Source organism: Triticum urartu, chromosome 4A (assembly GCF_056163025.1).
Source record: "Triticum urartu cultivar PI428250 chromosome 4A, HENAU_Tu73, whole genome shotgun sequence".
NCBI lineage: Eukaryota > Viridiplantae > Streptophyta > Magnoliopsida > Poales > Poaceae > Triticum > Triticum urartu.
In genome coordinates, this window is record NC_141876.1 from 503,921,988 (window position 1) to 503,944,009 (window position 22,022).

A 22,022-nucleotide genomic window follows, 5' to 3' on the forward strand; every position below is an offset into this window, starting at 1 on the left:
AGTCTGTCGAAGCCGCACAAGCCCTCAGGCCCGCACCACGTGTTTCCACGTCTCAGAAGTCGGTCACCATCAGCATCACGCTCCTATGTCGTCGTCGCCGAAATCACCATTGTCTTATGCTTTGACCAACATCCACGTCGATCCGCCAGACTGTCCAGTCCGACCCAGCCAAAATTATCCGACTACAACCATGCTCCATCCTGCGCCGTGTCCGCCTCCGCACATCTCCGTGCATTGCCTTGACGCCATGTGTATGCATGATCCTTGTCACATCACACTCCAGACTCCCCAATCATCTTCCCTGAAACACATCCATCACATGATACTTCCATCTTAGTTTGCTTTACTTCTGTCAATGACTTCAAACATCCCTGTTGTGCCAACAAAAAATTTCCATCCTTGTCTACCATACGGTCGACCCATGAAAAAGTAACCAAGCTGCAACACTTCCCGTGCATGTGCCGAAGTGCACCAAGCAAAATCGCAAATATAGAACCTTTAATCCAAGCCATGCTCCACGTATTGCACTGCTTCTAGACATAACACTTGATGCCCTTCGTGACTGCTTCCAAAGCGTATTTTTGATGGGTTCTTCCCTTGATGAATACTTTCGCTCATTGACTGCCTCCAGCCTGCATGTACGTGCCTTTTTCTCTCAAACAAATCTCCCCTCACAGCTTCTCACGTGCCTCTTGACCATGCCTTGGCTTCCCTGTGCGTTCCAGCACTTTAGACATGCCGTCAAGCTCCCTTGCAAGCCACAAGTCCACCTGAGTTTTCCCGTTACAACCGCACATAGGCCTCACGTGACTTGGGCCTTGATTCCGCGTCTGTACTTTGGGCCTCTAGCCAGGCTCCATGCCCTGCAATACGCGCCTTGCTCGCCGATCGCCACACGTCTCCTGCTGACACACGTTCTGAAGCCGCCGCCGCTGCACGTATTCGATACCCTCAATCGGATCTGCTGCCTTGCAATTCGGCACTGCCGCCGCCACGCGTGTGCTGCATCCACCGATGCGCTGCAGCCACCTGTACCGGCCGCGGGTGGCGCGGCTTCGATCCCGCTGACGGCGCTGAGAACCGCTGCTGCTTCGGTTGCTATTCTGCCGCCACCGATTCTGCTGATGCCCACGAACGCCGTTTCATGACGAACGAAATCAACTCACGGTTCGGCCTCCTTCCTCTGAATCAACGGAATCGCAACCTCTTCAAACCTTGCTCATGATACCACTTGTTAGAATAAATCCGAGACGCTCCGTCGATCTACCGAGGACCAAGCAATCACACGAGGCACGACACCGAGATTTGTTAACGAGGTTCACCATCATGGCTACATCCTCGGGGCATGACTACGGGCGCTCCTCCCCATGACACCGCTACAATACCGCACCCCGGCCGCCCGGGTGCCGGCACATGCCGCCGGCTCCCCCGCGTGCCCGTGCTATTACGTTGGCATATGTTACATCGTGTGTCTACCCTCGCTATATATGAGAGGCCTAAGATACAAGTGTCCTACTTGGACACGACTCCATATCCTGTCTACACACCGTACGACTCCAAGTCCAACTGTAACCTAACTTGTACAATATATTCGACACAACTCTAACAGGCCGTCACCCGTGGACGACGAACCTCGGTATTGGCCATCACCATAAGCATTGTAGCCATCGTCACCCCATTGTCCCCGGGGCGGTCCCTTATGTGTGTAGTCATGATATTCTATTATAGGCTGATTGTGGCTTTTATCTCCTTGGTTTGTTGACGTTGTATTAGAGGATGTTTATGCTATTTACATTGAAGATATTTAGGTGACTCACAATAATTTTTTTTGGGGGGGGGGGGGGGGGGGGGGGTTGGGTTAACCTCCTTCTCGATAGTTAAAAGGTTAAATCTTCTATGCTCAAATGGTTGCAAACCACTAACTATTTTTCCTGAGCATGTACCACTTCCACGTCAACAAACCATACATGTCCGCCACATTATATCAAAAATATATCAAATAAAAATACATGTCCGCCACATCATTTATCTATGGCGCACCCCACTAGCTATTTTGTCCATGCATGCAACCCTTTTCACATTAACAAATCATGCATGGCAGCCAAATCATTTTTCATCACATTATAATTAATTCTCACAATTATTCACGCCATCAATCTAATTATCCATATTTTTGGCCTACCATCCTAAGACAACGTGCGGGTCATCTTCTATTCGACGAAAAACAATCTTCTAAAAGAAGTGAGCCGCCAAGCTAACAGCATGGGGAACGACTAGGACTCTTCCCCCATCCTTTGTATGCATGCGTACGTGTAGCATGGACCGGCTTAATTAGGCTTGCGACGGCCAAGCTAGCGGCCCGGGCTAGCTCTACAAATCTGTGGGGCGCAGGCTACAGCGCTTGGTAGCTTTCCTACAGGAGAGGACAGGTGCGTGCGTCGCGACCCCGTGCTGTTCCGTCCCTGACATGCATCCCCTTGTCGCCGGCCGGGCAACGGAGCTAGGGTCCAGGCGGCCGCGGTGGCTTCCGCTTGTACGCGACCGCCCTCCGTCTTATTCTCCTCCGGCCCGTGCCCTCGCCGTCCGTCCAGCCGGCCGGTCTCACGCACATGCCTAGGCAGCCTAGCGCAACCTGCGCGCGGTGTTGAGCTAGCTTAGCTAGGCGGCCAGATGTATCGAGATCATGCACGCATCATGCGCCCGATCGACACCGGTACAACTTGAGGAATGCGACCGCGGGCAGTACGATCGCTAGCTAGATCGTCGCCAATTTGGTTGCGACGATCGGACGCATGCACTTTGGATGCATGCGTATGTGCGGCATGCACTACTGTTAGTGCATGCACTTGTGAGTTGTGACTTGTGGGTTGTGGCTCCAGAGTAGAACGGCCGGTTAATGTGCTGGAAAGGGATGTGGCACCTTTGTCGACCGTCGGCTGATCGAAATGGGTCGATCGAGTCCGTTTGGCCGGCGTGCATGCAGTACGTAACGTAGCATCGTACGTGTTATTTGGTCGAGATGCAGCTAGAGAATGAGAAGCGAGCAGATAAGGTACAACTTGCTACTCCACCTGCTATGCTATCTCGATCGTTTTGCCTGTTTTTTTAATATTAATTCTTGGAAATGTATGCCTGGTTTTTGGCCACCGTTCGATAGATTGGTCGCTCACGTGTGGCTCTAGCTAGCTAATCATGTACTCCGTACTACCGCTATCTAACACGTTTGTGAGTATGTCGGCAGATTATATCAGATGGACCGAACGAATCCGCTGAAGCGCTTCCTTGGCAGCTGCATGCGTTGCCTGCCGACGTTTTTTATTTTACTAGTGCTCGCGAGCTAGCAGCAATACATAAAATTGGCTCCTCTTGATCCATAAAGTATATACTTTTGCTTTGATTCGGAGTAATTAATAACAAACCTTGATTTGTGGTGTATGATCTGTGATGTCTTGCTAGGACCAAGCTAAGCCGTTTCACCGAGAGAACAAAAGGAGTACTCCCTCCGGTTCTTTTTAGTTTGCATATTAGATTTGTCTGAAGTCAAGCCTCGTAAAGTTTGACCAACTTTATAGAAAAAAATACCAACATTCATAATGTGAAATCAATACTAGTAGATGCGTCATGACTTAAAGTTCCATGTTGTATAACTTTATCATGATAGATGTTGATATATTTTCATATAAATATAGTCAAACTTTGTAGAGTTTGACTTCAGACAATTCTTATATGCAGAGTAAAAAGGACCGGAGGGAGTACATAATTAATGTGGTGCTAGCAATTTTGTCAACCATGGCATTTTCACTTTATGATACGCTTATGATATAATGCGCTTTATCGAACACGATCTAAAACGGACCAAACATCGTAAGTTATTGCTCTGTGCTTCCGAGCAGCCTGTTGTGCTGAAAATTAACTTGTGTGGGAATTCAATTTTCTGTTTTGGGGAGATCAAACATGTTTCTAATCAGTATATCCAGTTCTTTGGTTATGAGAGGATACCTACAGCTCCACTATCAGGAGACTTCAGCGCGTCGCCAATAAATACACAATGCCGACATGAAGCGTGTGGAATAAAGCCAACAAAAGCTGTTGAATAATTAGAAAGGCAAGCACGTGTCCTTCTACGGCTTAGCCTTGACAGCTAGGTTCTCAGTGTGAAATTTTTATTCATAATATTGTTCAAAATTCCATAGCGCATCCAGCGGCAGTTGGATAACTATCGATCCAGGGGTTTACTAAGAATGTGATAACCAAAAAGAAAAAATGCATTACAAAATGGAATGCCTTATACGGCCTAGAGGAGCATGGGGGTCTGGGATCTAGGATCTTGAGTCTAAGGGCATCTCCAGCCGTTGGCCCTCCAGGACGCATAAAAATCGTCCCCTGAGGGCGAGCCGGCGATACACTCGGCGCTGGGGGCAGTTTTGCGCCCAGTCGTCGCCCCCAAGCGCCGAAATTGGCCCACTTTGCAGCCCAATTTCGGCGAATAAAGGGCCCATATGGGCGAGAATAGACTCATATTCGGCGTGGTTTCGCCGTGTCTCGGCGTTCAATTATCAACACAATTATTTTTTATCACATATTTCATCACAGAAAAATCAAATACTTCAACAAAATAGTACAACAACAAATAGTTCAATACAAATTATATAGTTCAACAAATAAAAACTCGTATTTCATCACACGGCGTCCCCCTTGAGCCTCCATAGGTGCTCAATCAGATCTTTCTGCGGTTGATGATGTACCTGTGGGTCTCGGATCTCCTGACACATACTGAGATAGGCAGTCCAAGTTGCCGGTAGCTGGTGATCAACTTCGGCTAGAGGACCCTGCCTGTAGTATGGTTCAATGTCAAACACTGGGTCTTCTTGCTCGCTCTCGATGATCATGTTGTGCAAGATGACACAGCAAGTCATAATCTCCCATATTTGATCTTTGGACCAGGTCTGAGCGGGGTACCGAACAACAGCAAATCAAGATTGGAGCACACCAAATGCCCGCTCGACATCCTTCCTGCAAGCCTCCTGAAGCTTCGCAAACTAGGCGTTCTTGCCTCCTGCCACAGGGTTTGAGATCGTCTTCACAAATGTCGACCATCTCGGATAGATGCCGTCAGCTAGATAGTACCCCTTATTGTATTGGTGCCCATTGATCTCGAAGTTCACCGGAGGAGAATGGCCCTCAACGAGCTTGGCAAAAACAGGAGAGCACTGCAGCACGTTGATGTCATTGTGAGTTCCTGGCATACCAAAGAAGAAGTGCCAAATCCAGAGGTCCTGTGTGGCTACCGCCTCAAGCACCACACTGCAACCGCCTTTGGCGCCTTTGTACATTCCCTGCCAACCAAATGGGCAGTTCTTCCATTTTCAATGCATGCAGTCGATGCTTTCAAGCATCCCAGGAAATCCTCTTGCTGCATTCTGGGCTAGGATTCGAGCAGTGTCTTCCGCATTGGGTGTTCTCAAGAATTGTGGCCCAAACACTGCCACCACTGCCCGACAGAACTTGTAGAAACACTCTATGCTGGTGGACTCGGCCATGCGCCCATAGTCGTCGAGTGAATCACTGGGAGCTCCATATGCAAGCATCCTCATCGCTGTCGTGCACTTCTGGATGGAGGTGAATCCAAGAGCGCCAATGCAATCCATCTTGCACTTGAAGTAGTTGTCGAACTCCCGGATGGAATTCACAATCTTGAGGAAGAGCTTTCGGCTCATCCGATAACGGCGCCGAAATGTTCTCTTGTCATGAAGTGGAGCATCGGCGAAGTAGTCGGAGTAGAGCATGCAGTAGCCTTGGAGACGATGCCGGTTCTTTGCTTTCACCCGCCCCGGCGCCGAGCCACCTCGCCGCGGCTTTTCATTGCTCGCCAGCAGCTGGGCGAGGGCGGCGAGCACCATGAGATGCTCTTCTTCCTGGACGTCGGCCGCGGCTTCCTCCTCCAGCAGCGCGGCGAGCTCTTCCTCCTCATCCGAGTCCATCGCCGAGACAGGCAAAATGCCGAACACCTTGCGCTCGGTGGGCGTGTACCCGCCGTTAAACCGCGCCTCCGCGGCCGGAAACGGCGGCCGGAAACGCCCAGCTGCTGTGGGAGGGGCTGCCGCGGCGAAGCGCTGCTATTTTCCGGCGGGGAATGGCTATCTACTGGAGTAGGGCGGCGGCCGTCGCCGGGATATAGCTAGTGGTGGCCGAGGGCGCGGGGGGTGCGAGCGAGTCGGGGGAAGAAAACCTTGACTTTTCCCCTATCAGTGTGGGCCAGGCGTGCTTTTCCCTAGCATCGGAGCCCCCAACTGCTCCTCAGCGCGCCAGGTTCGGCCTGTGACCGTCGGGCGGAAAAAAGATCCGAACCTGCGATTTTCGGCGTCCTGGGGGCGCGACTGGGCCGTTTTTTCGACGCCGGCGCCGAAAAAGTGGCCTGGGGGGGGGGCCTGTTGGGGGCGCGGCTGGAGATGCCCTAAGAGCATCTCCTTGTTGGGACCACATGGCTTGGGTTACTACCAAGGATGTCATTTGGCAAGACTCTTTTGGACCCAAAGAAATTTCATAGGTTAATGTAAAGATGAGATTCCATTTCTAGGACAATCTTATGAAAGCAATGTGATATTTCTTTCATTTGGAAACTTCCAAAACTAAGATGGTTCCAAGTAAGATTCTTAAGAAAGAAATGGCTAAGAAATGCCCCACGCTGAAATTTCAGGAGCTCAACACGTCTGGTAGCATGGGAGAAATTCTTTGTTGATAGTATCTCCATTTTTTTCCATGATGGGTTATTCGTAGCATTCTCATTGCAGATCGGTTATTTATCATTACGGGTTTAGCATATGACATGTTTTGAAGTCCTTATGCAAATGAATATTTCACAACTTTTGGAATTCCGTTAATAAATGATCATTTTGATTCTTTAGAACTACTTGGTGTATTTAGTGATCTAGTCTATCCTTTAGGAGACCCTCAGTGACCATATATAAATATTCAAACCTCTCCAAATTTATGTGGAGTAAACATGCGGCTGTTGTGAAGGTGCTAAATATCTTTCTGCCAAGAGTCTCATTCCACTTTGACCTAATTTGGGCTAAGTTGGTTAAGTGGAATAGCATTTTACCATGACCATCAACATCAGCATTTGGCATGAGCAAAATTACTGAGTTCTGTTAGAGCTTGCACAATAATGGGCACTTCTAGGTTCACCCTACTAGCTAGTTTTTTTTTGAAGCCTAAACCGTAGAACAATTCTACGGTATTTGTTTATATATTAACATAAAAAATTACAAAAATTCTAAATTTTTTACAATTAACCAGTGTTAGCTCTCAGAATCATAAAGAAAATATTACAGATGGTTATCTATCCAGGACTGTATCTTCTGTGCTTTAATTGGTTTGCTCCAATATAAGTTTTTGACAAAAGATTGCTCCAATATGAATAGACAACCGTGGAAACTTAATTAGGTTAGAAAACTTTGTGTGCAAAGCTTATTTCATACAATGGATGATCTTATCATTAGAAACTGGAAAGGCAGTAAAAATATTGTTTTTTTATCAAAATGATAAATTGATAAAGCACTTCTTTTACTATTATTTCTCTTGATCTGTATGGTATACTCCCTCCGTTTCTTTTTTACTCCACATATAAAATTTATTTGAAGTCAAACTACACAAAATTTGACCAAATTTATATAAAAAATATGAGCATCTACAATACTAAAACTATATAATATGAAAATACATTTCATGATGCATATGATGATATTGATTTCATATTTTGATTGTTGATAGTTTTTAATATAAACTTAGTTAAACTTTACAAAGCTTGACTTTGACCACAATTTATATGCAAACTAAAAAAAACGGAGGGAGTACCATCTAGGTAGCATCTACCCTCCTCGCAGTGTTCCAAACATGTTTGGTAACTGGTTACTTTGTCTTAGTTTTAAACTTAGAGCTCATTCTTGGTTGGCACAACGGATCTGTCGGTCATTATGGCTATGCAGAAACATACAGTATTTGTCGAGACAATTTTTTTTATTAATTGCATAATATATTTTTGTAATCTCATACATACATATTATCTCCGTATTTGGTCTTCGCGTTAGCCGCACTGTCGGACAGAATTGGCAGGGACGGTGGCCTAGGCTTTGATTCCGCTCCCCCACCTTTATCACTTCTCCTTTTGTTTTAGACTTTTTTCGACTTGTGGTGTGAACTTTGTGTGTTGTTGTATACACACAACTTGAAGATTATATTATTGTGCTAAGCTTGCTGCCAAGTTAAGATTATTATTTATATCAGAAACAGAAAAATAGAGACCCAGCTAGCTATCATCCCGATTGTTCTCCGGCGGATCGGAATATATTCTTTCCGTTAGCCGTACGTAGCGACAAGCATAAGAGCCTCCGGATGGCAAGCCGCAAACTGCTACATGCATGTAGCATATACGTGCATGAATAGTCAGATAGCCAAATCATGGCAGAGGAGAAATCTAATCGTGCATGCATACGAATCTGGATATTGAACGATCCATATCAAGGGGCTGCGTTAAACAGGGAGGTGACACCCGACAGATGAGACGTGGGCGCGCTGAAAATCCAGCTTACGTGCTTGTCAAACTGTCATGCCCAATGTAGTTGTAACTGTGGTGGTTAACATGAGTTTACACCTAGTGCCATGTAGCTAATTAATTTTTTGGACTATTTTTAGATGGGTGTACTCTTGGGCTGTCCGTCCACTTGGCCACTGGCATGCAACTAGGAACTAGCTATAGCACTGCTGTTGGGCTGTTCCTACTGGCCATATTGAAGTACGTTTTGCCATTTCTTTCCCGTCATATGATACATCGTTACTTGCCCTATATAGAGAAAGGAGCACATGGTGTATGTCACTGAATTATCTTATTATCATATAGATTTCGCAGAAAAAATATCTTATTATCATATGTAGTAGGGAAAGAAAATCTGGGTTTGCAAGGTGGTGTCGTCACCATGCTGCCAGCCGCTTTCGAGACTTGACCAATAATATTTGGCGCACTACTTACAATTTCATTTTGCAGAGCGAGTAGATGAATGTAGTAACAGTATATGGTACTCCCTCCATCCACTTATATAAGATATTTTGGATATTTCAATATGGACTACATACGAATTAAAATGAGTGATCAATCACACACTAAAACTCGTCTATATACATCCCATTTTAAAAAAAATTAGAACATCTTATAGAAGTGAACGGATGAAGTACAACACTATTGCTTAGGAAGGAATTACCAGACGTATACAGCAAAGAGAGAAGCAGCATGATAGATGGAAAACAAACACAATCATAGTTCCCGGGTCACGTATCCTGTGCCTCGTAGTCATCATTGAGACTTACGCAACACGAGTGGGCCCATGCAAGGCCCATCTACGTGTCCAAGGAAGCAAATGGTGGACCCATGTTGCCATCTCAGAGATGAGCAACCATCGGATTCGTTTCTGGGGCCCATGCTTAAGTTCAAACGGGCCGAAAGGACAACTTTGTGGACCAGGCCCAATAGTACCTCTTTGTTCTTGACAAATTACTATAAGCTAGATTTCTGTATCGATGTCAATTATTCGTTTTTTGCAGTTATAATACTATAAGCTTGATAAGGACATGTGGGCCTGGTTCTTAAAAAAAGACTCATATGTGGTTATATAAAATCAAAGTAACTACATGAGTAGCAAATGGTCTCAGAATTAAAATATAGAAGCAAATTTATGGAATGTGAATGGATTACTGAAGTTGGGTTAGCCAAAAACTTTCAACTTAAGAAAAGCAAGATGCTGATTAGGGGGCCTCATATACCTTACGGTGCACTGAATCGAAGAAGAAACTGGACGTGTGGCTGTGGGTAGCTAGTTGATCCGAGGTGACGGCTAAGGGATATGGCCACACTGTGCAGGGATGTAAATTAGAACTGATCTTAGCCGAAACTCCAGGTTCCAAGTGGACATTGATATTTTAGCGGCACTTTCAAAAAGAATTAGCCAATTCAATCGTATTATATACTCGCTCAACATGAAGCTCAAGATGGCATTCTTCTGCAACCGTCCAAACTGACACAATTACCACCACCCTGCATGGATCTCCTCAACTTCAACACCATATACGGCTACAGGAACCAGTTAGCGATCAACACCATGCAGCTACAGTCTCTGTTGCATATAGTAGACACTAAGAACAGTGACACAGTGTTATCTGAAAACCAAGCCCATTGACCATGCATCCTCGCAGTTCATCAGAAAATCACACCGCAACAGCATGAATGGAGCGAGATAGTAGACAGTGAAAAAGACCCGAAAGGCAGAATGATGCGCTGCAGGAAACGGCACCGACTCTGATGAACACCGCCTCCTCTCTTTTCCCCCGCTCCCCACTGCGGCACTGCGCCAGGCGAGCGGGTATAATCATCGCGAGCGTGGTTACCAGCAACAGCCGCTGCTTTCCCTTCTTTTTTCACCGCGTTCCCCTGAGCAAAAGCTCCAATGCACCACCTTGTACCAGACACGCGCGCACATCTCTCTCTTTCCCTGCGTGCACAGTCGCTGCAGAACGCAGTCAGTGCAGGACTGCAGGAGGCAGGAGGCAGCCTTGCCCTGGCCGGCCTGGCGTCCGGTGACCGCAGCGGCATAGGCCTGATTGCACCGCATGTTTCAGCCAGGCTTTTTCGTCGTCGTCGTCGTCGTCCACCTCTGTCCATGAGCCTCGGTTTTCAGCGGGGGTCTCGATTGGTTTCGGCGCCCAAGAAGCGCGCAGGATGCGAGTAGAGAATGTTTTTCCCCCGGAGCGAGAAGAGATGAGATGAGATGGCTAGAGGGAGCAGGCTTGATGTGCCTCTGACTAGCAGTGCCAGTGAAGGATTGCGCGCCGTTCGGGCTGATAGGTCATTTCAGGGAGCTGCATGATTGCATCGGCCGGAGCGAAAGCCGGGCTGCCTGCCTCCGCCTGCCTGGGGATAGATGGATGGAGAGTCTGTCTGAATGCACTGTATACGTTACGTACTCGCAGAGAAAAGTTACGGCATCTTGCTATCTCTCTACTACCTTAGCATGGGATCGATGGACGGATGGATAGACGGATGGATGGGCGACTGAAAGGTTCAAAATTTGTGCCTGCGTGATGGACCGGAGAGGAATTCCTGGTGATTTGATTTCGTCCACTGACCGCGGTGAAAGGCCCTGGAACTCGTAATCGGCAGGTTCCTACTACCGGTAAAAGATGCTCTCACATCTTCAGGCCCGGAATATGCCGACATGTTCATATTAGATTGGGAAAAAAGTATGAAAAATCGAACGGAAAGATTTGTTTTTCTTTTGCTTGTGCGCACCTTATGATTCGTTGACAGGAGTTCTAGCTGGTTCCACTGCCTAAAAAAAATACTAGGAGAAAGAGATTCTGAAATATGACCTCCTAGCTAGCTAGCTTGCCAAGTTGACTGAAAATGTCACACGCGATACCGGCAAGCTCCAGTGCACACACAGTGAAAACCTTCTTTCTCCTGCACGCCATGGACTCTGCAAAAGCGCAGGAGTACAATTACAGATTGACACACATGGCCATGTAGGCACTAGTTCATGCTGGTAACCTGGTTGGGATTCGGGAGCACGAGCAAGAGCAAGCCGGACGCCGCGCGTGTAGATGTACATGCGTGTACACACGCGCACACACACCGGCACGAGAGCTAGCAGCGCCATGATGATGGAGATAACTGAGCGCAACCCAGAGATAAAAGTAGCGCTCCACCTTTGCACACTTTGGCGAGCGAGCGTGCATGTTGCATTTGCATCAAGAGACCCAAATGATGAAACAGGCGAACGGGCAGGGACAAAGGTGCCGCCCGCTGTACACGGAAATAATGTATTCTTAGCAAACCCTCCAAATGCCTTTTGTATTGTGTTGCTACATATAAAAAGCAATGCAGCATAGATATAGTGTTGGTCCTATATGACTCTACGGTTGTCAATATGTCAGTTTTTTTATTTTCTTTTGTCAGTCTGTTGGTGTTTGGTTGTTTGTATTGTAGGTATTCAGAGGTGTGGTGTTGCTCCCTGTTTGATGCTACATTTTGAGTTAATAAAAGGACCCATAAAAATATGTAAAAAGCAATAAGATTACGCCATGCATAAAGTCGCTTGTTAATATACGGCAGCAGTAGTACTAACTGATGATGCTGCGTGCTTACCGCTAGCTAGTGCTTACCAGCCAGGGCGAACAAGATGCATGGGGCAATACAAAATAGGCGCAGCATATAACAAAATTTTATTCCTCCAACGTGCGTGCATGTGGAAGGGAGGCCAGCCACCTAATTCATTCATGAATTTGTCCTTCCCTTTCCCTCATTTGATTATACATGATTTATATTTTGTATTCATGCATGCAAGAGAGGATGGCCATGGGAAATCTTAAAACCAGCAATATGAATTTTGTCCATGCCGTTTTTTAAAAGCCTTTGACATTCTTAATAATTGTAATAAGCATTGACCAATCAAACATAAAGAGCAAGTACTAAAAACTCTTCAATATCTAAGCCCTAGCTACCATCTACAAGCATGTTTTATATCATGAAAATCTGCTTATACTACTAACTACTACCCTATCATACAGTTCACAAAGTACAACTAGTGTCGCTAGTTTCAAAATCCAAAAGCAAGAACCAAAATTCTGCTGAAAGGAAAAGAAGATGGATTGTTCGCCGGGCCGGTCCATGGCTTAGTTTCATCTCCGAAAGATGCCGGCTTTCCCCTCCTTCGAATCTATGCGTGCCACAGCCTCGCAAAAAGGACAATACACTTATGAACCGATGTAGGAAAGCTAGGACCAGCCGGATCGATCGGTTAACAAAGACATGTGTGTGCAACTTACTCCGGATTGTTAATGAGCTACACATGCGGCCACCATCTCAGCAGAAAGTCGAAAGCCAAGAGACAAATAAACTTTATTAGTTGTTGGGGGGATAAAGATGTCAATGCCATCTCATTGCCGCCGTTAGTTTAGTGAGGGGGAAAGGGGGGTCGTAGATAGGGATCAGGGCATGCACTTGGCCGGGGGCAAAGACAATCGCTTGCATGTGTGAAGAATCTTCCCCCACATCATCCCACCCATTGCTCACTAGAACAGTGAGGCATTTTTTCAGCAAAGCAATCACTACAGTGGCATGGGGTGAGCTGTTCCTGCATAGTTTATGATTGGCAGAACTGGCTTTAGTAGCCGGGTCAGCAAGGCACCAACAACCGTGTGTACCTGATGCACGCAGATACAAAGAAAAGAGGGCATTCTTTTTCTTTTTAAGTAAGAGCATATGGATATCCATGATATGTTGTTGTACAAGAGTTTATCATTCCTTGATGGAGAAGAGCGGTCAATATATTGAACAGACACGAGATTTCTAGAAGAACTTCATTTTACACCCTATTCGCTCCCTCGGCATGCTTCTTTGTTTCTCCCGGTCAATAGAAGAATGTGACATTGGACCGGGTTTGGGTTCCCAGTTATCGGGAAAGGGAGGGGGGGGGGGGGAGGTATCCCCATATTTGACAGAGTCAATACGGTTTAGAGCAATGACATGAATCTATCTGTTGAGATTATTTCATATGTGTGCATCGATAGATGCAAGGGTGGGGGATATCCCCTTTTTGAATGTTGTGATAAAGGAAGAAACCTGGTGGCATGTGCTAGATGGTGAGTCTACACACCATGCATGAATGATGTACGACGGAGAGTAGGAAGCAAGGGTGGTGGCCGACAATGCTGGAGGCGAAAATGTGGTCAGGTTGGTATCAACGTTGTGGGGGTGGTTCCAACGGATCAATGAAGGCCGCGAAGGAGGGTAGATAAGGAGAAGAAGGAGGTTCTTGGATGTCGTAGAGATGGGCTAGGATTAGTGCATGGCCATGTAAGCCCAAGGCCCGAGGATATCCCCTTTCGAAATGTTGTGATAAAGGAAGAAACCCGACAAGCGATGCTGGAAAGCGAGTCTACACACGGTGTATAGATGATGTAGGAGCAGAGTAGGGAGCAAGGGTAGCGTCCAACAATGTAGGAAGCGACAATGTGGTCAAGTCGGTATCATCATCGTGGGGGTGGTTCTTATGGACCATTGAAGACCGTGGAGGAGGCATATAAGGAGAAGAAGTAGGTGCTTCGTGCCAGGGTTACTGTGGAGCTACATAAATCCAAGGGTGGCACGAACAAGTGGGTTCTTTTTTTTGCACATTTGCTAAACATCAGGTACCTAAGATTTTTCTTTGCGCCAGTGACTTTCTGCGAAGCGCGAGGCTAAAGGCGATGGCGTTGTGAGTGTTGGAAATATGCCCTAGAGGCAATAATAAATAAGTTATTATTATATTTCCTTGTTCATGATAATCGTTTATTATCCATGCTAGAATTGTATTGATAGGAAACTCAGATACATGTGTGGATACATAGACAACACCATGTCCCTAGTAAGCCTCTAGTTGACTAGCTCGTTGATCAATAGATGGTTACGGTTTCCTGACCATGGACATTGGATGTCGTTGATAACGGGATCACATCATTAGGAGAATGATGTGATGGACAAGACCCAATCCTAAGCCTAGCACAAAGATCGTGTAGTTCGTATGCTAAAGCTTTTCTAATGTCAAGTATCGTTTCCTTAGACCATGAGATTGTGCAACTCCCGGATACCGTAGGAGTGCTTTGGGTGTGCCAAACGTCACAACGTAACTGGGTGGCTATAAAGGTACACTACAGGTATCTCCGAAAGTGTCTGTTGGGTTGGCACGAATCGAGACTGGGATTTGTCACTCTGTATAAACGGAGAGGTATCTCTGGGCCCACTCGGTAGGACATCATCATAATGTGCATAATGTGATCAAGGAGTTGATCACGGGATGATGTGTTACGGAACGAGTAAAGAGACTTGCCGGTAACGAGATTGAACAAGGTATCGGGATACCGACGATCGAATCTCGGGCAAGTATCGTACCGATAGACAAAGGGAATTGTATACGGGATTGATTAAGTCCTTGACATCGTGGTTCATCCGATGAGATCATCGTGGAACATGTGGGAGCCAACATGGGTATCCAGATCCCGCTGTTGGTTATTGACCGGAGAACGTCTCGGTCATGTCTGCATGTCTCCCGAACCCGTAGGGTCTACACACTTAAGGTTCGATGACGCTAGGGTTATAAAGGAAGCTTGTATGTGGTTACCGAATGTTGTTCGGAGTCCCGGATGAGATCCCGGACGTCACGAGGAGTTCCGGAATGGTCCGGAGGTAAAGATTTATATATAGGAAGTCCTATTTCGGCCATCGGGACAAGTTTCGGGGTCATCGGTATTGTACCGGGACCACCGGAAGGGTCCCGGGGGCCCACCGGGTGGGGCCACCTATCCTGGAGGGTCCCATGGGCTGAAGTGAGAAGGGATCCAGCCCAAAGTGGGTTGGGGCGCCACTTCCCCTAGGGCCCATGCGCCTAGGGTGAAAGGGGAACCCTAAGGAAGAGTCCCAAGGAGGGAAGGCACCTCCTAGGTGCCTTGGGGGGAGGGAAACCTCCCCTGGCCGCCGCCCCCTAGGAGATTGGATCTCCTAGGGCTGGCGCACCCCCCCCCTTGGGCTCCCTATATATAGTGGGGGTAGGAGGGCCTCTTGACACACCCCTTGGCCGCACCCTTCCTTGGAGGAAGGGGCAAGGGCTGTGCCTCCCCCCTCTCCCTTGGCCCTATATATAGTGGGGAAAAGGAGGAGCAACCATACCTAAGGCCTGGCGCCTCCCTCTCCCTCCCGTGACACATCTCCCTCCTCCCGCAGCGCTTAGCGAAGCCCTGTTGGAATCCCGCTACTTCCACCACGCCGTCGTGCTGTTGGATCTCCATCAATCTCTCCCTCCTCCTTGCTGGATCAAGGCGTGGGAGACGTCTCCGCTCCGTACGTGTGTTGAACGCGGAGGTGCCGTCCGTTCGGCGCTAGGATCATCGGTGATTTGGATCACGACGAGTACGACTCCATCAACCCCGTTCTCTTGAACGCTTCCGCGCGCGATCTACAAGGGTATGTAGATCCACTCCTCCCTCGTTGCTAGATGACTCCATAGATAGATCTTGGTGACACGTAGGAAAATTTTGAATTTATGCTACGTTCCCCAACAGTGGCATCATGAGCTAGGTCTATGCGTAGTTTCTATGCATGAGTAGAACACAAAGTAGTTGTGGGCGTTGATTTTGTTCAATATGCTTGCCGTTACTAGTCTTATCTTGATTCGGTGGCATCGTGGGATGAAGCGGCCCGGACCGACCTTACACGTACTCTTACGTGAGACTGGTTCCACCGAGTGACATGCACTAGTTGCATAAGGTGGCTAGCGGGTGTCTGTCTCTCCCACTTTAGTCGGATCGGATTCGATGAAAAGGGTCCTTATGAAGGGTAAATAGCAATTGGCATATCACGTTGTGGTTTTTGCGTAGGTAAGAAACGTTCTTGCTAGAAACCCATAGCAGCCACGTAAAACATGCAAACAACAATTAGAGGACGTCTAACTTGTTTTTGCAGGGTATGCTATGTGATGTGATATGGCCAAAGGATGTGATGAATGATATATGTGATGTATGAGATTGATCATGTTCTTGTCAAGGGAATCACGACTTGCATGTCGATGATGTGGCAACTTCAAGAAGACACGATGATGGAGATCATGGTGTCATGCTGGTGACGATGATGATCATGGAGCCCCGAAGATGGAGATCAAAAGGAGCAAAGTGATGATGGCCATATCATGTCACTATTTGATTGCATGTGATGTTTATCATGTTTATACATCTTATTTGCTTAGAACGACGCTAGTAAATAAGATGATCCCTCATTAAAATTTCAAGAAGTGTTCTCCCCTAACTGTGCACCGTTGCTACAGTTCGTCGTTTTGAAGCACGCCGTGATGATCGGGTGTGATAGATCCTTACGTTCACATACAACGGGTGTAAGACAGTTTTACACATGCAAAACACTTAGGGTTAACTTGACGAGCCTAGCATGTACAGACATGGCCTCGGAACACAGAAGACCGAAAGGTCGAGCATGAGTCGTATAGAAGATACGATCAACATAAAGATGTTCACCGACGTTGACTAGTCCGTCTCACGTGATGATCGGACACGGCCTAGTTGGCTCGGATCATGTAATCACTTAGATGACTAGAGGGATGTCTATCTGAGTGGGAGTTCATAAGATGAACTTAATTATCCTGAACATAGTCAAAAGGATTTTGCAAATTATGTCGTAGCTCGCGCTTTAGTTCTACTGTTTAGTTATGTTCCTAGAGAAAAATTAGTTGAAAGTTGATAGTAGCAATTATGCGGACTAGGTCCGTAAACTGAGGATTGTCCTCATTGCTTCTTAGAAGGCTTATGTCCTTAATGCACCGCTCAGTGTGCTGAACCTCGAACGTTGTTTGTGGATGTTGCGAACATCTGATATACACATTTTGATAACTACGTGATAGTTCAGTTAAACGGTTTAGAGTTGAGGCACCGAAGACGGTTTTTAAACGTCGCGAAACATATGAGATGTTTCGAGGGCTGAAATTGGGATTTCAGGCTAGTGCCCACGTCAAGAGGTATAAGACCTCCGACGATTTTCTTAGCCTACAAACTAAGGAGAAAAGCTCAATTGTTGAGCTTGTGCTCAGATTTTCTGAGTACAACAATCGCTTGAATCGAGTGGGAGTTGATCTTCCAGATGAAATAGTGATGGTTCTCCGAAGTCATTACCACCAAGCTGCTTGAGCTTCGTGATGAACTATAATATATCAGGGACATATATGATGATCCTTGAGATATTCGCGATGTTTGACACGAAAGTAGAAATCAAGAAGGAGCATCAATTGTTGATGGTTAGTGAAACCACTAGTTTCAAGAAGGGCAAGGGCAAGAAGGGATACTTCATGAAACGGCAAATCAGCTGCTGCTCTAGTGAAGAAACCCAAGGTTGAACCCAAACCCGAGACTGAGTGCTTCTGTAATAAGGGGAACAGCCACTGGAGCAGAATTACCCTAGATACTTGGCAGATGAGAAGGCTGGCAAGGTCGATAGAAGTATATTGGATATACATTGTGTTGATGTGTACTTTACTAGTACTCCTAGTAGCACCAGGGTATTAGATACCGGTTCGGTTGCTAAGTGTTAGTAACTCGAAATAAAAGCTACGGAATAAACAGAGACTAGCTAAAGGTGAGCTGATGATATGTGTTGGAAGTGTTTCCAATGTTGATATGATCATGCATCGCACGCTCCCTCTACCATCGAGATTGGTGTTTGCGTTGAGCATAGACATGATTGGATTATGTCTATCGCAATACGGTTATTCATTTAAGGAGAATAATGGTTACTCTGTTTATTTGAATAATACCTTCAAATGGTCTTACACCTGAAATGAATGGTTTATTGAATCTCGATCGTAGTGATACACATGTTCATGCCAAAAGATAGTAATGATAGTACCACTTACTTGTGGCACTGCTACTTGAGTCATATCGGTATAAAACGCATGAAGAAGCTCCATGTTGATGGATCTTTGGGCTCACTCGTTTTTGAAAGGTTTAAGACATGCGAACCATGTCTATTGGTGTATATGCATGAAGAAACTCCATGAAAATGGACCGTTTGGACTCACTTTATTTTGAATCACTTGAGACATGCAAAACATACCACATGGGCAAGATGACTGAAAGCCTCGGTTTCAGTAAAATGGAACTAGAAAGCAACTTGTTGGAAGTAATACATTTTGATGTGTGCAGTCCAATGAGTGCTGAGGCATGTAGTGAATATCGTTATGTTCTTACTTCACAGATGATTTGAGTAGATGTTGAGTATATTTACTTGATGAATCACGTGTCTGAATTATTGAAAGGTTCAAGTAATTTCAGGGTGAAGTTGAAAGATCGTCGTGACAAGAGGATAAAATATCTATGATATGATCATAGAGATGAATATCTGAATCACGAGTTTGGCACAGAATTAAGACATTGTGGAAATTGTTTCACAACTAATACAGCCTGGAACACCATAGTGTGATGGTGTGTCCGAACATCATAACTGCACCCTATTGGATATGATGCATACCATGATGTCTCTTATCGAATTACCACGATAGTTTATGGGTTAGGCATTAGAGACAACCACATTCACTTTAAATAGGGCACCACGTAATTCCGATGAGATGACACTGTATGAACTATGGTTTAGAGAAACCTAAGCTGTCATTTCTTAAAAGTTTGGGGCTGCGACGCTTATGTGAAAAAGTTTCAGGTTGATAAGCTCGAACCCAAAGCGGATAAATGCATCTTCATAGGACACCCAAAACAGTTGGGTATACCTCCTGTCTCAGATCCGAAAGCAATAAGGGATTGTTTCTGGAATCGGATCCTTTCTCGAGGAAAAGTTTCTCTCGAAAGAATTGAGTGGGAGGATGGTGGAGACTTGATGAGGTTATTGAACCGTCTCTTCAACTAGTGTGTGGCAGGGCACAGGAAGTTGTTCCTGTGGCACCTACACCAATTGAAGTGGAAGCTTATGATAGTGATCATGAAACTTCAGATCAAGTCACTACCAAACCTCGTGGGATGACAAGGATGCGTACTACTTCAGAATGGTACGTAATCCTGTCTTGGAAGTCATGTTACTAGACAACAATGAACCTACGAGCTATGGAGAAGCGATGGTGGGCCCGGATTTCGATAAATGGCTCGAGGCCATAAAATCCGAGAGAGGATCCATGTATGAAAACAAAGTGTAGACTTTGACAGAACAGCTCGATGGTCGTGAGGCTGTTGAGTGCAGATGGATTTTAAAAGGAAGACGGACAATGACGGTAAATGTCACCATTAAGAAATCTCGACTTGTCGTTAAGATGTTTTCCGACAAGTTCAAGGAGTTGACTACGATGAGACTTTCTCACTCGTAGCGATGCTAAGAGTCTTTTGGAATTATATTAGCGATTACTGCATTATTTATGAAATCTTGCAGATAGGATGTCAAAACATTGTTTCCTCGACGATTTTCTTGAGGAAAGGTTGTATATGATACAACCGGAAGGTTTTTGTCAATCCTGAAAGATGCTAATAAGTATGCAAAGCTCCAGCAATCCTTGTAAGGACTGGAGTAAGCATCTCGGAGTTGGAATGTATGCTTTGATGATGATCAAAGATTTTGGGTTTATACAAAGTTTATGAGAAACTTGTATTTCCAAAGAAGTGAGTGGGAGCACTATAGAATTTCTGATAAGTATATGTTGACATATTGTTGATCAGAAATGACGTAGAATTTCTGGAAAGCATATAGGGTTATTTGGAAAGTGTTTTCAATGGAAAGCCTGGATTAAGCTACTTGAACATTGAGCATCAAGATCTATAAGGATAGATCAAAACGCTTAAAAGTACTTTCAAATGAGCACATACCTTGATATGATCTTGAAGGTGTTCAAGATGGATCAGTCAAAGAAGGAGTTCTTGCCTGAGTTGTAAGGTATGAAGTTAAGACTTAAAGCTTGACCACGGCAGAATAGAGAGAAAGGACGAAAGGTCGTCCCCTATGCTTTAGACATAGGCTCTACAGTATGCTATGCTGTGTACCGCACCTGAAATGTGCCTTGCCATGAGTCAGTCAAGGGGTACAAGAGTGATCTAAGAATGGATCACATGACAGCGGTCAAAGTTATCCTTAGTAACTAGTGGACTAAGGAATTTTCTCGATTATGGACGTGGTAAAAGAGTTCGTCGTAAAGGGTTACGTCGATGCAAGCTTAACACCTATCCGGATAGCTCCGAGTAGAGATACCGGATACGTATAATGGAGCAACATTTTAGAATAGCTCCAAGTAGAACAGTTATTTGGAATGGCTCCAAATGTAGCGTAGTAGTTGCATCTACAAGATGACATAGAAATTTGCGAAGTACACACGGATCTGAAAAGTTCAGACCCGTTGACTAAAACCTCTCCCACAAGCAACATGATCAAACCCAGAACTCATTGAGTGTTAATCACATAGTGATGTGAACTAGATTATTGACTCTAGTAAACTCTTTGGATGCTGGTCACATGGCGATGTGACCTGTGAGTGTTAATCACATGGCGATGTGAACTAGATTATTGACTCTAGTGCAAGTGGGAGACTGTTGGAAATATGCCCTAGAGGCAATAATAAATAAGTTATTATTATATTTCCTTGTTCATGATAATCGTTTATTATCCATGCTAGAATTGTATTGATAGGAAACTCAGATACATGTGTGGATACATAGACAACACCATGTCCCTAGTAAGCCTCTAGTTGACTAGCTCGTTGATCAATAGATGGTTACGGTTTCCTGACCATGGACATTGGATGTCGTTGATAACGGGATCACATCATTAGGAGAATGATGTGATGGACAAGACCCAATCCTAAGCCTAGCACAAAGATCGTGTAGTTCGTATGCTAAAGCTTTTCTAATGTCAAGTATCGTTTCCTTAGACCATGAGATTGTGCAACTCCCGGATACCGTAGGAGTGCTTTGGGTGTGCCAAACGTCACAACGTAACTGGGTGGCTATAAAGGTACACTACAGGTATCTCCGAAAGTGTCTGTTGGGTTGGCATGAATCGAGACTGGGATTTGTCACTCCGTGTAAACGGAGAGGTATCTCTGGGCCCACTCGGTAGGACATCATCATAATGTGCACAATGTGATCAAGGAGTTGATCACGGGATGATGTGTTACGGAACGAGTAAAGAGACTTGCCGGTAACGAGATTGAACAAGGTATCGGGATACCGATAATCGAATCTCGGGCAAGTATCGTACCGATAGACAAAGGGAATTGTATACGGGATTGATTAAGTCCTTGACATCGTGGTTCATCCGATGAGATCATCGTGGAACATGTGGGATCCAACATGGGTATCCAGATCCCGCTGTTGGTTATTGACCGGAGAACGTCTCGGTCATGTCTGCATGTCTCCCGAACCCGTAGGGTCTACACACTTAAGGTTCGATGACG